We start from the raw sequence: 17008 nt of genomic DNA, 5'->3' as shown, positions 1-17008 counted from the left end.
GACACTGTGCCCTCCCTCAGTCCCAGTTTCAGATTATCCTGAGTCCCAGAAGGTTCTCTGGGAATCCTAGAGGTGAGGGCCAGCTCCTCTGTGTGGGGTATTTAGGGGGCGCCTTCCTACTTTGGCTCCCTGTCAGCACAAGGCTTCATTTGTTCCTAAGTGCTCCAGTGTGCCACCAGCGCGGTTGGTTTTATAAAAGCGATGCCTTATCCTATGATAAACCATAATGGAAAAGAATATATATATGTGTGTATAACTGAGTCAGTTTGCTGTACAGCAGAGATTGGCACATTGTAAATCAGCTATACTTCAAAAATAAAATAAAATAAAAGCGATGCCTTATACTGAAGTATATTTTCATACTTTGTAAAAGAGAACGGTATAACAGGAAACTCTTTCTGAAACTGCAGGTCTTCTGGGAATCAAATCTAAGGACAATTTGTGCATTTTTCTTTTACAGAAAGACAAGTATATTCTAGACTCTCTGACCTTTTCTGTGACAAGTGTTTATTGGTAGTGTGTGACCCCAGCCAATATTTCACACAAAAAAATGTCCTTCTTATCAACCTGTAGGGAACATTTCAACAGTGAGTGAGAGAGCAACATCTTTTCAACTAAAATATAGGCTAAGGAGAGAGCATTTTGAAACTGGTTATTTGGAAATGTTTCCATCATAAGGTGATGTTATTCCTGAAAACTATGTAAATAAGTCACCTATTAAAAATTCTATCTACACAATTAAAGAAATAAGCTTGGACAATTTTCCAGAGAGTTTAAGAGAATGTTGAATTGGTTGGCTAAAAATATAAAAACACAAAACCTTCCAATTATTTTGCAAGAATAACCAGGAAAGGTGGAAATTTACTAGCTAAATGTCAAATTAAATTGCACAATGGATGGATGGGAGTGAAATACAAATGCCGTGATTTAATGGGCCCAGCGAATGATGCATGTCTATCATTTGGTGACGTAGCTCTTACAGCTGTGGCCATGAATACCAAGACTCAAAATGTATAAAGTTAAACATTCACTTAGCAGATTATTCGGCAATGCTACTTCTAGGTATTTACTCAAGAGAAATGTAAACACATGTGCACACAAATACCTGTATGCAAATGTTTATAGCAGCTTTATTCACAATTGCCCTAAACTGGATACAACCCAAATGTCCATCAACTGGTGAATGGATAAACAAACTGGTATGTCCATACAATGGAATACTACTTAGCAATAAAAGGAACAAATTACTCATATATACAACATGCATGAAACTCAAAAGCAATATGCTAAGTGAAAGAAGACAATCACAGAAGATTACATACTGTGATTCCAAATACGTGATATTCTAGAAAAAAGGCAAAAGTATAGGGACAGAAATCAGGCCAGTGATTCCTTGGGGTGGGAAGAAAGGAGTGACTGTAAAAGGGCATAAGGGAACTTTTTGGGTGATGAAAATATTCTACATCTTGACTGTGATGGTGGTTACATGCCTCTATATATTTGTCAACACTCATCAAACCATACACTTGTAAAGTGAATTTCACCATACATATATTTCAATAAACCTAATGTTAAAAAAAAACAGTGCTTAGCATATAATGCTACATAAACATTTAAAAAAGCAAATATTTTAAAGCATAGAAAAAAATCTACAACCAAAGGGAATTTCCTGGCGGTCCAGTGATTAGGACTTGGTGCTTGCACTGCCCTGACCGGGGTTCAGCTCCTGGTCGGGGAACGGAGATCCCGCAAGCCGTGCGGCCAAAAATAAATAAAACAAGGACTTAAAAAAAAAGAAGTATACAACCAAAATATTATCAGGGATAGTCTCTAAGTGGTAAGATTATTGTGATTTTTACTTTTTTCTCTGTGTTTTTTGTATATAAAAGTAAACAGAGGTTTGAAAACTGACTCTAACATTCATACGGAAGTGCCAGGGACCGAGAATCATCAAAACAACTTTTGAAGATCAAAGTTGGAAAACACTACCTGATTTCAAAATTTATTAAAAGGTTACAATGAATCAAGACAGTTTGATATTGGCATAAAAATAGACATCAATGGAACAGAATCAAGAGACCAGAAATAGACCCTATACTTTTTTTAAAAAACAGCTTTATTGAGGTGAAATTGACCTATAAGTATTATCCTATACTTATAGGACAAGTGATTTTCAACAAAGGCACAAAGGCAATGGAGTCCAAAAAAGATGGTGTTTTCAACAAATACTGCTGGAACAATTACACACCCGTAAGCAAAAAAGTCTCTATACTTTGCACCATATACAAAATATAACTCAAAATGGGCTATAGACTTAACTGTAAGTAAAACATCTAGAAGAAAACCTTTGCAACCATGGAATAGGCAAAAATTTCTTAGATATAGCACCAAAAGTATGATCCATAAAAGAGTAAATTGATCAATTGGACTTTATCCAAATTAAAAATGTCTGCTCTTAACAGACACTTTTTAAAAATTTTATTTATTTATTAATTTATTTATTTTTGGCTGTGTTGGTTCTTTGTTTCTGTGTGAGGGCTTTCTCCAGTTGTGGCGAGTGGGGGCCACTCTTCATCGCGGTGCGCGGGCCTCTCACTGTCGCGGCCTCTCGCTGCGGAGCACAGGCTCCAGACACACAGGCTCAGTAGTTGTGGCACAGGGGCTTAGTTGCTTCGCGGCATGTGGGATCTTCCCAGACCAGGGCTTGAACCCGTGTCCCCTGCATTGGCAGGCAGATTCTCAACCACTGCGCCACCAGGGAAGCCCCGGACACTATTAAGAGAACGAAAAGAGGAACCACAGACTTGGAGAAAGTATTTGCAAATCATATATCTGATACAGGACTTGTACCCAGAATATATAAAGAACTCTCAAAACGTAATAGTAAGAAAATAACCTAATCAATAACAGATAAAAGATTTGAGATACCACTAAATACTTATTGGAATGGTTAAAATAAAGGGACTGACCCTATCAAGTTTTGGCAAGTACATGGAGGAACTGGAACTTGCATATATAGCTGGTGAAAATGTAAAATGGTACAACCACCAACCACTTTGGAAAACTTTTTGGCAGTTTCTTAAAAAGTTAAACATATACCTATCGTGATCCAGCCATTCCACTCCTAGGTATTTACCCAGAGGAATGAAAGCATATGTTTCTACAAAGACTTACTCATGAATGCATATAGTAGCTTTATTTGTAATAAGCAAATACTGGAAACAACCAAAGGTCCATCAACAGGTGACTGGATACATAAACTGTGGCATATCTGTACAATGGAATATTACTCAATATTAAAAAAGAATTAACTATTTATATGTGCTGCAACATGGATGCATCTCAAAAATAATTATGCTGAGAGAAAGAAGTCAGACTAAAAAGAGTACATATGATATGATTCCATTTATATAAAATTCTAGAATATTAAAAAAAAAAAAAGCAGATCAGTGATTGCCTGGGAATTGGTAGATGGGGAAGGGGTGGGAGAAGAATTACATAAGAGGAAACTTTTAGGGTGATGGAAATGTTCATTTTCTTGTCTGTGGTGATGGTTTCAAGGGTGTATAAATATGTCAAAACTTATCACATTGTATACTTTAAATATGTGCAGTTCACTATAGGTCAATTATAGTTCAATAAAGCTATTAAAAATAAACAGATTACTTTTGTAACAATAAATTCCTTAAAGGGCAGAAATAAGAGACTAAAATCATTATATTACATTATACATATCTTTTTGTGGTTAGTTACTGTGCGGCCCTATTTAATTATTCATATACTGTTTAGAAACTTTGTAATGTAGAGATTATGGGTATACCATTATAGCTCCTTGAGTTTCGTTTTGTGGTCAGTTCTATAAAAATCTGTATGTCAGGCCCATGGCCAGGAGCATAATCCTCTTTTATAACATTGTTTCTGTGGGAAAGTCAAAATTGACTTGCATTACGTTTACATAGTGCCTTTCCTCTGCCCCCAGGCTCTCTCTTCTCAAATCCATCTTAAACCCAGTTGCAGACCTACTTTAAAAAATAAAAAATTAGATCATGTTACTTCCCTGTTAAACCCCTCCGTGGTTCCAAATGATAAAGTCTAAACTCGATAGCATGACATTCAAGGTCCTTCCCAACTGACTCCATCTATGTCACCAGTCCCATCTCCCAGAACTGCCTCTCCCTTTATGCATCTTGAGCCGTTTGACAGGTGCTTTCACCACTTTGAGCCTTTGCTCGTACTGTCCAACGTCCAGGTATGTCCTTCCCTTTCGCCTCACTTGTGCATCTGGAAAAGTCTCTCACCCTTCAAGATGCATTTTAAATATCATCCCCTCCTGGGAGTCCTCCCAGATTTCCCCAAAACAGAATTAATCACTCTTTTCACTTCACTCCCATAGCACCTTACACATATGTCTACTAGAGCTCTTATTCCACGGTATTGCAGTAATTGAGGTGCTGTATTACTTAGGTTAGAGGCTCAGACGCTACAACAAAAACAAATAAAACCTCCAAATACCAGTGATTTGAGCAAGTTTATTTCTGTCTCATTTAAAAGTCCCAACTGGCATGCTGCCTCAGCTCTGCAATGTTGGGATCCAGGCTCCTTCTATCTTGTTGCTCCACCATCCTTAGGGTTTGCATTCGTATGCGTGGACCAACATGACTCTCCAACATGTCTGCCTTCCAGCCATCAAGACAGGGAAAGGGGATGGAGAGAGTGTCTCCTGCCTTTCTATGATATCATCCAGAATTTGTACCATCACTTTATTCACATCCCACTGGCCAGAACTTAGATTTATGGCCACATAAAACTTCAAAGGGTCAGGGAAATGCAGTTTTATCCTGGGTGGCCACTTGCTTCACTCTACTTCAGGTGTTATATTATTAGAGAGACAAGGGAAAAATGGATCTTGGGGCAAATTAGCAGTCTCTGCCACAGTCCACGCCTTTGGCCACCTTACTACCTGTGATCACGCTTCTTTTCACACATAAAACACTAACATTGTCTTCCAAGACAAACAACCTCAAACACCAGGCCATCTTGCACCCAACACCTCAATCAGATCTGGATGTGGTTACCTGTGGCCTGGAGACCAACACACTTAAAAGACACATCTGGGACTTCCCTGGTGGTGTAGTGGTTAAGAATCCGCCTGCCAGTGCAGGGGACATGGGTTCGAGCCCTGGTCCGGGAAGATCCCACATGCCACGGAGCAACTAAGCCCGTGAGCCACAACTACTGAGCCTGCACTCTAGAGCCCGCGAGCCACAACTACTGAGCCCACGCGCCACAACTACTGAAGCCCGTGTGGCTAGAGCCCGTGCTCTGCAACCAGGAAAGCCACCACGATGAGAAGCCCACGCACCGCAACGAAGAGTAGCCCCCGCTCTCAGCAACTAGAGAAAGCCCGCGTGCAGCAGCGAAGACCCAATGCAGCCAAAAATTAAATAAATGAATAAATAAATAAATTTATTTAAAAAAAAGACACATCTGTACCCCACCCTCCTCCAACAGACAATGATGGAACAAGAACCACATATCACATTTTAAAAACAATTCTTACTCGGAAAATAAAACAATGGGAACTACACAGATGGCCCCAGTCCACAGCAATTACCAAATCATGCTAGTTAGAAGTTATAAAGACTACTTCCTGTCCTTCTGTTTTCTAGAAGTAACTCCCTTGTCCACTGTCCGCCTTGGCTCTTGGCTTTGTCCTCTGGGAGACTCTTACTAGGTCACTGACCTCCATAACCATATCTGAAGTGGGCATCAAAGAATATGCCTCTCTCAGGCTCCTGGCCTATTTGCTTTGAGTCAGTTCCATGTGCAGGTAACTCAGCCAAAGGTCTTGTCCTGACAGAGTTTGTCAGGCTGTATTTTTACTGTCTTCTGAGCTCTGCCCAGACCCCTCTCTCAGCTTCATGGTTGCTATCTTCAGGCCATCTGAGACAATAGGCCAGGGTGGGAAGGGAACACCCTTAATCTGATCTTGGCTGCTGGGCTGGCTCCCACAGTCTGGCAGAGAGTTCTCACCTGGGAAAGCTTGAGAAAGGCTCAGGGCCATAGTCTTAACTCCTACTAAGGCTGTATGTTCAGAGCCAACTTTGGTCACTCCTTCCATCTGGGGTACAGAAACAGTTGGCACTGACAACTCTTCAAGGCTCCAAAATTCCAGACTCTCAGTCAATTTAGATTGCAGGCAGCAGGCATAGGTTCCCTTAGCAGAACTGTATTCCCTTCCGTCTCTGCTTGAAAACTGGCTAGGTCTAACCCGAGTTCATCTCTCTTTTCTAGGAATCTGCCAAACGCAGCAAGTAGTCAGGACCTCCCCAGTTCTCAAGTTCTCTACAGGCTCAGAGAGCATGTGGTCTTCCTGTCAAGGTACTGATCAAGATGACAGTTTACTAAATCTTCTGCCAGAGCATAAGAAGGGTCACCAACTTTCCCATCTGCATATCTGTGTCTGCCCTACCCGACTGTAGTAGCCAGTACCACATAAGTGAGTATTTTTTATGACAGTCCTCTTACTTCCAAGTAGTCGAAATCAAATACGGAAAAGATTTTGGCAGCTATAACTGGGAGACCAAACATAACAGCAGCTTCGACAAGATGGAAGTTTATTTCTCTCTCATGAGAGAATCAAAGCTGGTCTGATGGTTTTGTTCTGTGACGTCATGAGGACTCTGGGCTTCTTTTGCCTTTTTGCTTTCCCATCCCAGGAGGGTGTCCCCTCCTACAGGGTCCAACATGGTCACCCCCAATTTTCAATTCCAGTGAACAGGAAGGGGGAAATGGGCTGGGGAGTATGCAATTCAGAAGTTGTACACACCACTCCTGTTCACCTCCCTTTGGCCATGTGGCTACACTTAGTTGCAAGGGAGACCGTGAAAGGCAGTCTTTACTCTGGGCTGATGTGCCCAGCTGAAAATGAGGGGGTTCTATCACAACGAGAAAGAAGGGGAGGCAGTGACGTAGGGGACAATTAGTCATGTTGGTCACAGCCTGTCCTCTCTTAAGAGAACTCTTTGAGGGGCAGAGACCTGTCTCACCATCATCATCTGTAGGCACAGCCAAGTGCCCAGCAGGGGGTCAGTGACTACATGTGTTCAACCTCAAATTTCCCAGACCATAACCCAATCCCATGACGGCAGCCATCTGTGGCATGATCGTGTTTAAAAGGCATCTTCACTGATGTAACCAGGTGCCCCTGGTCTGTGTGTCTTCAAGTCCTCCAGCCTTGTGGAGTCACCGCTCATGCCCCATATTCCTGAGGGCTTACTGAGGCGGGCAGTTTGTTTCTCCTGATGCAGCATGCCTCTGCCAGGGTGCTTCTCCTCATCGTGGCCCTCAACCCTGCACCTGGCGCCCCGTTTGAGAACTGCCTCTTGCTAAGCTGATGCCAGTCTCCTCCTTCATCCCTCCGCAATGTACCAGGAACCCAAGGCTCATGGGTGTAGCAGATATTTAATCACATTTAGGAATAATGGACAGTGATTTTAGCATCGGGTGGAAACGACTTCAAATTCAAGGTCACATACTACAGTCTCAAAATGTGTTGGTCATTCCCCACCCCAGGAGCTTCCCCTTGGCAGTATTCCTCTGTTGGCCCCTCCTCTGCCCCACAAGGTATTTTTCAAGCCTTCTCTCCAGACACCCAACATCGCTCTATTCTCCCCTATTTCTGGGTCCCTTGAGCGCTCCCAGGAACGGTCCTCACAGCATCACAGCTCTGCCCACTTGCTTCAGCTCAGCCTCACCCCTCCAGGCTGCGCTCACAGGCACTCTGTTTTCTAAACTCTAAACTTTAAAGGCCGATCACTGTTTAAGTAAAAGGACCATTAACCCAGAGATGAATCATGCCCTTCCCATAGAAGGCAGAGGAGGCTACAATCCGTGTGAACTTTAGTCACTTTATTTCCTCCCCACTCTAAGTACAAGATCTCATTCGACCCTTGAAACCCCCCTGCGAGGAGAGGTGAGGCCCCTGAGGCCCAGAGGTGTTAAGCCACCATCCAAGGCCACAGAGCGGGTGAAAGGCAGGGCTGGCCCACACATTGGGCGCCAACGCCCCTGCCTGGGAAGCGGCCAGCATCATCTTGGGTCAACTCGAGTGCTCTGTGACATGAGTCTCATCTCCTCTGTGTGCGGCTCCCAGGGGACAGTGCTCCCTCTTTCTCCCAGACACCTAGCCAGGCTGGGCCCACAGCAGCCTCGTGCGGGCCCACCTGTCCTGCCAACTGAACGAAACAGTCGTTGTGGTGAAAACCGCAGGGCAAACTGCCTCAAGGATGCTCTCCTTGCCGCATCCCACTAAGTCCCCCAAACACACCCATTCGGACTCCAGCCTCGCACTCCCTAATGCCCTGTCCCCACTCACTGGCAGGGCCAGGTAGCAGTCCCCACTGGGATGGGGAGGTGGAGGCAGCAGGTGGGAGGAGGAGGGAAGGGGAGAGGCTGGGGCAGGGGACTGAACTGAATAGCTGCTTTCTTCTCAGAGGCTCCCCCCACCCCCAGTGGTCATTGATTAACCCTCCAGACCAGATAACCCCTGTATGGGAGGAAAAAAATGTGTGTTTATCTTGGGTCATAAAACATCAATATTGACTTCTCACAGGTGAAGCCAAAGGGGAAGGGGAGAGGTGGGGTTGAGGAGGGGGGGGTGAGGCTCGCCGCCCCTCCCTCTCAAGGCCTGAGACACACTTGCCTGACACCCAGGGGCCAGCCCACCTGGTCTCCTTCCCTAAGGAGAATACTGGGTGATCAGGCTGCAGTAGCTGAACAAGCTGGACCCCACCCCCTTCCACCTCAAAGGCAGCACCCTCCTCAATTATTCTCCTCTCTGCTACTCAGGGGGCCCGTTCCCCTTCCTGCAGCCCTCCCCCCTGCCCTGACCCCAGGAGATAAGGGAGTGGTACAGGTCACAGGGCTGGAGTCAGACTGCCTCTGCTCTGCTGTTTCCCAACTCCGGGGCTTGGACAGATGACCGGCTTGTGCCCCAGTTTCCTCAACTGTCAAACGGGGGTAGTCACAGCACCTGGCTCAAAGGGCTCTTTAGGATGATTGACCGAGATCACTTACTCTTATAAAGAAGCCCTAGGAGTTGGTGCTGCTGTCAATAGCATCGCCCTCCCCTTCTTGTTCTCTCTCTGCTCTCCTCCTCTCCCTCCTGCGGCTTGAGAGGCACATCACAAGGTACCTTCCTCCATGCTCCCGGCTGAGGCCTCCCCGACGTGGCTTTGGGGTGAACAGTGCCTGACTCACCCAGGGCCAGAGACCACAGGTGGTCTGACCAGGGCTGGGGGTCCTTAACCCTCTTCCCTCTGGCCCAGAAGGAGTCAACCCAAACATTCTCTCTCTGGCTGGCATTTTCCATCAGGGGGCCTGAGGAAGGGGTCTGTGGCCACGTGCTGTTTGGGATGGGGCCACTGGGTCTAAGAGTCCAGCTCTGTCGTGAGGGAACCACACCTGCCTTCCAGGGTCTTCTCTCCGTCCTCTAACTCCTGTCTTCTTGGGGTAGAGGTGTTCCTCCCGCCCCGCCCTGTCCTTCTGGAGGGTCACAACTGGGAGGCTTCCAGCCACCGTGGGCTGGGCCCTTTCTGCACCTCACATAATTCTGGGCTTGGAGAGCAGTGGGGGAGGCATCGGGCTTCTTTGATCCTCACCCAAGGCCGGGATTGTCTCCTCCCCTGGCCCCAGGTGAGTCTCACCTGATGCTGTGGGAGGCCAAGGCCCCAGCCCCGAGTGCCCTCCATCCAGCTGGCCAGAGGGGGCCCTGTCCCTGGGCACCTGGTCAATTATTAACACTGAGCAAACGCAGGCCGGCGGGCCTCCCAGCAGGGTCAGGACCAGACAAAGGCCCTGCTGTCTCCCTAAGCTGCCATCTTGGTGGGGGGTTACTGGCCGGTCGGTCACCCCATGGTGGCAACACCCCTGCCTCTCCAGCAGGGCGCTGGAGTGGCTGCCACTCTGCAAGGAATTGGCTAGAGACAGGCCCTGGAAGAAGAAGACGATGGGGTGGGGTTTGGCCACAAGCCTGTTTTTAAGCCTCAGCTTCATATTTTCGAGCAAGCCCGGGATGGGAGCTGGGGAAACGAGGGCCTGCCATGCGGCTCCCCAAGGGGGGTGCTTCTGCAGCTGTCTGCCCCAGGGCTAATGGGGGGGTGACCTGCCTCTGAGAGCAGCTCTCTGCCCTCTCCTCTCTCCCGCCTTCCCCTCGCCCCCCCCTTCCTTCCTTAGGAAATCTGTTGAGTGTCTTCTGTGTGCCAAGTCCTTCCTTAGTGTCCCCCACCGCCTCTCCCCATCCCCCCAAACTTCCACTCCTTCCTGATGCCTTTGCTTGCACTGTTCCATAATCTTGGAAAACCTTCCTCTTTCTCCATCTGCATCTCCTTCCTCTCTCAAGAAGTCCTCCTTGCCCACCCTGATCCCATCCCCCTGGTTCCTCCTACACTGAAGCTCTTACCTCATCGTGCCCGTGCTGTTTCCCCAGGTGCACCGTAAGCTCCTTCAGGGCTGGGAGCCGTGACTCCCCCCCTCTCCCCACCATGGGCAACGAGTACCATTAGTAGGTTTATCAGCAATGTCACCCTCAGCCATAAATCAAGCAAGAAGCTACTTTCTTGCAGAACAGCAACTCAGAAGACAACTTTTACATTGGTCAGAAAATTCCAGATATACAGCAGAGTCCCAGAGTCGGCCTTGCCAGCCCAGACCTCCCTCCAGCTGGCTGCCCAAGATGTCTGAGGACTCTTATCATCATCCCCTTCCTCCCTCACTTCCAGCCCAGCCTGCGTGCTCCCTGGATTGGGAACAGACGAGGACACTCCTGGCTGACCCTTATGACTGCCCATTGATCCCGTCCTGAGTGCAGGCCCACTGCTCCTGGCCCCTTCCTCCCTGCGGCAACCCCACGCCCACTGCTGGGGTGCCACCAGCATCCTTTCCTGAGCAGCGACAGAGCAGTTGCCAGTGACACCCTCTTCTTGCCTCGTTGTTCTCGTCCCCCTTCCTCTGGTATCCTCTCATCTCTCCCCCTCTGTTCACACTTCCTCCCTCCCAGCCGCCTCAGCACCGACCCACCTGCCCCCGCCCAGGTGCACGTTGAAACAAGAGTTCACATCTAACCCACAGACTCACCACTGCCTATGATACACTGACCACCTAAAAGTTCAAGGTGAGCCAGAGCTATTAGAGAGAGGGCAGCCCATCCTTAGGAATACTGAGCGTGACAACTGGCTGCTTATTTAAGGCTGAAATACAACGCAGCACCCCACCCACCTCCAGCTGAGGTAAGGAAATGGATGGCAGCTTGGGGACAGGTGGTATGGGCGCCAGGGAGTGGGCACTTCTTGCTACCAGGCAGCCCTTCTGTAAAATATTCTGCCCTATTGTCTCATAGATGGCCTCGTTCTTATCAAACCAATGGCACCAATTTAAAGGCTAAAAAACATGGCAGCTATCCTTAAGGAATCCCGGATCAGGGTAGTGGCAAGCGGGGCACTGTGCATCCCAGGCGGAGATCAGCCAACACACACACCTCTTACCCCTGCTCTTTTCCCCAGGAGCCCTCATGCCCCTGAGACCCCGTGCTAGGGACTCTGAGGTTCCTTTGGAAGTTTCCCTGGAGGTCTCCCCTTGGTCCTTCTGCCCCGGGCATCCTTGCTTCCCCATCTCATTGCCCTCCTGGGCCCACCCCCAACTCCGTGTACCGCCAGCACCAGCTGACACCCACTCTTTGCCTCGAGTGGGCTGCCCCACCCCAAGCACAGGAAAGGAAGAAGTGGGGAGAGAAAGGGCTCTTCAGGTTTTCCTTCTTGACTAAAGACCTAGAGATTGGGAGATACAAGGCACTGTCATCAGCGGAAGGTTCCTCGCCATACTGAAAGCTGCTGTAATTTATTTTGGCATTCGTTCACTCAGAGCAAACGCTCTCTCTACCCTGCCTCTCCTGCCACCATCCTGGTAACCCCCGCCCCTAGTTAGGGGCACTGAGCACCTCCTGAGGACATAAGACGTGAGCAAGCCCTTGGGAGCTGCTCAGGGAAGACCCCACAGGGACATTCCCACTGGCAAATGCATCCCCCCTGGCTGGGCCTGGAGTTCCCTTATCCTGTGATGATGCCTCCAAGTGAACCAGCTCCCAGACGCTGACCCCAGCTGAAGGCAGAAACGGAGGGTGGGGGACAGCGAGGGAAGCAGGGACAGAGGGGAGAGGCAGCAAGAGCCTGGCGATGAGGCTCGGCCAGTGGGGAGGAGTGAATGGAGCGGGCAGGCACGAGGTGAGGGGCCCAGGGAGCGGCAGACCCTCCGGGAGGGAAGCAGGACTGGGGTGCCCCCGGGGTGCCCCCTCCCACCCCCTCCAGCAGCTCCCAGCGCGGGCTCCCGGCCCCTCCCACTCCCAGGCAGGGTTTCCGGGCGGGATCCCTCAGGCCCCTCGGTCACCAAGCCCAGCACGATGGCGCCATCTGCTGTGAGGAGGGAACAGCACAGCTTACTCCTTTAAAGGGTTTGAGAATTTGGGGTGGCAGTAACTCCCATCTCGGGGATCGCAGCCTTGGTTCTGGGCTATAGGAAATAGCCTTCAGTATGGGGTCATCTCCCATCACCCCCAGGCACCTCTCAGGTGGCCAGTGCTCTGGGCGCCCAGAGTCTTTCTTTCTCCTCACTTTCCAGGTGCCCACACCGCTACTCAGGCCCACTTGGATGGGGCTGGAACCCTGCCCGGGTCTCTCGTCTTTGGCTGGACCTCTCCTGACTCACTGACCCCAGCCCAGTGCCTCCTTTCTTCGGGCTGCCCTGTGGCCACAGCCCCCGAGCTGCCTCCCCACCCCAGCACTTCCCAACTCACAGGTCCTCACCAGCTTCCAGCTAAAGGCCGGCTTCTACGAGACTGAGCATCCCCCTGGCAGGAAGGCAGCAGGCTGGGGTAGGGGGTTGGCTGGGTCCATGTGCGGCCAGGCTGTTGGGGCCATGAGATCTTCTAAAAAGCAGAGGGCTGGGTTTGTGCTCGACCTGAATTAGACAGTTTCTCTGAGATGAGCTGGGACGGCTCAGTCTGTGGTCTGGGCTGCCACTCAGCCTCTAGGCAGGAGTGGATGCTGCTCAGCCTTCTAAAGGCCTCTTGAGCTCCTTCTCTCCTTTCCACCCCTGCTTCTTCCCCCGCAGGCATAGCCCGGGTTAGTGCCCTCTCCTCCTGGACTCTCCCTCTCCAGATCCTCGTCCCCACTGCCCAGACACTCTTTCCAAGTTTCCAAGCAGATCCCTTCATGCCTCTGCTTAAATTCCTGCATAATCTCCCTGTTGTCTTCTGGAAGAACTCCAAACCACCCCATCCGGCGGGCAGGGCCACATCTCTTCTGGTCCCTCCGGGTTCATCTCTCGACACCCTCCCAGCCGTCCCGCTGAGGCAGTGCCAGGGATGCCTCATGCTCTGCCACACCTGGGCCTGTGAATGTGCTGGTTTCCCAGCCTAGAACACCCTCCCTTGCTTGGCTTAATCCTCCTCTCCTTCAAGAAGCAGCTCAGACCTCACCTCCGGTGAGAAGCCTTCCCTGACAGCCCCCCGACCCTCCCTAAGAAGGTATGCTCCTCGTACACAAACAACCCTCCAACTCTGACCTCACCAAGAACAGGGACCTGGACTTTGTAGCAAACAGGCATGCAGGAATGAATGAATGGACGAATGAACGAATGCATCTGTGGTAGGGATGACAGCCAGGAAAATGGCATGCTGACCAACAGAGGACCATGTGGCCCTCTGGGTTTTCTGTCCTCCCCCACCCACTGAGCCCTGTCTCTCACCTGACCACCCCGTTCCTTGTCTCACTTTTAAGTCCCTCCGGGGCCCTACCCTGCCTCGCCCCCAGAAGCCCCCTGGCAGCCTCTCTCCAGTCTCAGAGTGCCCCCTTCTACACACCCTTGGTTGTCCAGTGAGCAGGAATCAGTCCTCTCACTCGGCCAGGCCGCTGCAGGTTTCCCCATCTGACCAGTCTGCAGGTACCAGGCCTCCTTCCACAAGGAAGAGCCACTTGGGGCAGGACAAGGGGGCAGGGTTTTTCTGCCCATTCCCTCCTGCTGCCTGACTGGTCAGCTCATTTTGTCCTCAGAGAGCCCATATCACTTCTCTTGGACCTCAGACATCGCATTTTGCGGTAGGGACATTTCATCTAGCCTGCAATACCATAACATTTTTGAGAGCAGGGACCATTTGGGAAAGTGCGACTTCTGGGGCAAAGTTGTCGTGAAAGACATTGCTCGTTCACATGACTTATTCTGGAGGAAGTAAGTCATCATGTCCTGAGGACACCCAAGCAGCCCTAGAAAGAGATCCATGAGTTCAGGAGCTGAGACCCCCTGTCAATAGCCAGCACCAGCTTGGCAGGTGGGTCTTAGGATCAGATCCTCCAGCCCCAGTTGAGCCTTTAGATGACCACATCTTGATTGTAACCTCATCAGAGACCCTGAGCCAGAAACCCCTGCTCCTGATCCCCAGGCAGCATGTGTGATAATACACGTTTATTTCAGCTGAATTTCGGAATAATTTATTATGCAGAAATAGATAATTAATACAGATTTGATGATTTTATGATTCTCAGCTCCTCAAGGAAAGGTCTGATGGATAGAATTAAAAGTACAGGGGACTTCCCTGGAGGTTCGATCCCTGGTTGGGGAACTAAGATCCCACATGCTGTGCGGCAAATAAGCTCACATGCCACAACTACTGAGCTCGCGCGCCTCAACTAGAGCCCACGTGCCACAAACTGCAGAGCCCACGCGCTCTGGAACCCTCGCGCCACAACTAGAGACAGAAAACCCGCATGCCACAACTGGAGAGAAGCCCGCATGCCTCAGCGAAGAGCCCGCGTGCCGCAACTAAGACCCAAGGCAGCCAAAAATAAATAAACAAATCAAGAAATAATCTTAAAAAAAAAAGTACACTGTTGCCCCAGCAAACTTGTACAAACATGATTGTGGCAGGGCTGAAAATCACACACTCCTACCCAGATGGGTCAAACCAGAATCATTCTTAATTTTTCTTGTACTCTTCTCATCTTGATCTGATGATTCCTACTATTGACAAGCGGGAAAAAAAGAAAAAAGAAAAGAAAACAAACAAAAAGAAACCTTTAGACTGCCCCTTAGATGTACCTCCGTTTCTGTATGTTTAACTCAGTCTCCTTTGAGTAAAATTGCTCAGTTTTCCAAGGTTTTCTCACCCCTCCCTCTTCTCCTAGCCAAGATAATTTCCTGGTGCAAAGAGACGTTTATGGACCTCATGGTAGTGGGAAGAGGAGGAGGTAGTGGGAAGAGGACTTCTGAGTGGAGTCCTCTGCATTCTTACAAACACACACAGGTGGGACAGGGCTGGTCCCGCCTGGTCCCTGGGGCTCGCTGGTGGGGGTGGGGAGGGGTGATGCTGAAGTGTGTGGTCCCCACATGTGGCTGGTGGTACGGATCTTGCCTCTATGGCCGCCGGGACCTAAGACCACCTGGCCGCATTCTTCCCAACCACACCGGAACAAGCAGCGTTCCATGAAGCCACTTCCCAGACCCCTTTCCTCAGCCATTTCAAACCACCTCCTGGTTGGCACCATACTGCTTTGGCACCATCTTGAATCTCTGCTTTGCGAAGGGGAGTGTCATTAAAATTTCCTCCCCACTGCAATCTGAGTCAAGCCCCACCCATCCTTTGCAGCGAGATTTTCCCTCAAAGCTGACTGGGGTTTCTCCCACACCAGCCTCTGAGGTTGAAGGATGGTGCTGCCTTTTTGTTTCTCATGTTCCCTCTTCCTTGGATCCCCCTTTCTGGTCCCATTGCCATCAGCAGCAGCTTGTCTATATCATGTCTGCTTCACCCACCCCTGATTGAAGCCTTACTTTGAATCCTCCCTCCACTTCACTGGGCATTAAGCCTCATTGAGAAGGGCTACAGGAAAACAGTAATCACAGGGAGATAAAAACACATCACTTGGGCTTCCGTGGTGGCGCAGTGGTTAAGAATCCGCCTGCCAATGCAGGGGACATGGGTTCGAGCCCTGGTCCGGGAAGATCCCACATACCGCGGAGCAACTAAGCCCGTGTGTTATAACTACTGAGCCTGCGCTCTAGAGCCCGCGAGCCACAACTACTGAGCCCGCGTGCTGCAACTATTGAAGCCCGCGTGCCTAGAACCCGTGCTCTGCAACGAGAAGCCACCACAATGAGAAGCCCACACACCACAACGAAGAGTAGCCCCCGCTCGCCGCAATCTGAGAAAGCCCGTGTGCAGCAACAAAGACCCAACACAGACAAAAATAAATAAATAAAATAAATAAATTTATAAAAAACAAAACAAAACACATCACTTTACATATCTGCATGCAGAGATCCATAGACACGGATACCAAGACCCTTGCCTATCTAGACCCCCACCACAGACACCCTGGGGTGAAGTGGGACCAGTTCAGGGATTTCTCAGTGGTACCCCAGGAGACCCACTCCTGGATCCTTCCTCTTCACTCTCAAGAATGCTTTTCTCTCCCCATCTCTCAAAGGCCTTGGGAGGGAGGCAAAGAGGAGGCAACGATACCTCTGTTCAGATCTTCCTAAAGATAAAAATCTGGAGGGGCCCTCTAGCTGGCGGACTTCCACAGCTTAAATGCCTCCTGCCCCTTGAGGCTTCTGGACGCATCCCCTCCGCTGAGCTCCAAACCCCTCCATTGGCTGCTCTGAGACTTTGCTAGCTGATCTCCCAGTGGCTCCTCCAATTCAGCCTGTCCCAGACTGACTCATCCTCTTCCTCAAAAGCACCTGCTCCTCTCTCCCCAAACCCACACGCATCTGGTCCTCTCTTCTCCCTAAACAGTTCTCATCCTTCCCTCCCTCCCTCTCCCACTGCACTGGGTCAGCCCTCATTTTCTGCTTCCCATCTGGGTCTCCTCTCACCACCTCCCTCCCAGCCCTTCATGGTGACCACAGGACTTTTCTTAATGGGAAATTAGGTCTTAAGCCCTCAAGCTTAAAATTCTTC

The 17008-nt window shown here is 49.6% G+C and overlaps 1 long non-coding RNA gene across 4 annotated transcripts in view; it reads right to left on the bottom strand.

Annotated features, from left to right (window-relative positions):
* LOC133105044 (uncharacterized) overlaps nt 1-17008 on the bottom strand; it is a 167276-nt gene that overhangs the window by 7851 nt on the left and 142417 nt on the right. Inside the window, exon 4 of one of the 4 annotated variants that reach the window (XR_009703794.1) lies at nt 2196-2772. The exons of the other annotated variants lie outside the window; for them this stretch is intronic. This is a non-coding gene — a long non-coding RNA (uncharacterized LOC133105044). Of the gene's footprint in view, nt 1-2195; nt 2773-17008 lie in introns of those variants that run through there. 4 annotated transcript variants of the gene reach the window in all.

Source organism: Eubalaena glacialis, chromosome 14 (genome assembly GCF_028564815.1).
Source record: "Eubalaena glacialis isolate mEubGla1 chromosome 14, mEubGla1.1.hap2.+ XY, whole genome shotgun sequence".
NCBI classification, from domain to species: domain Eukaryota; kingdom Metazoa; phylum Chordata; class Mammalia; order Artiodactyla; family Balaenidae; genus Eubalaena; species Eubalaena glacialis.
The sequence above is the reverse complement of the archived record's forward strand: the minus strand, read 5'-3'. Positions and strand labels throughout refer to the sequence as shown.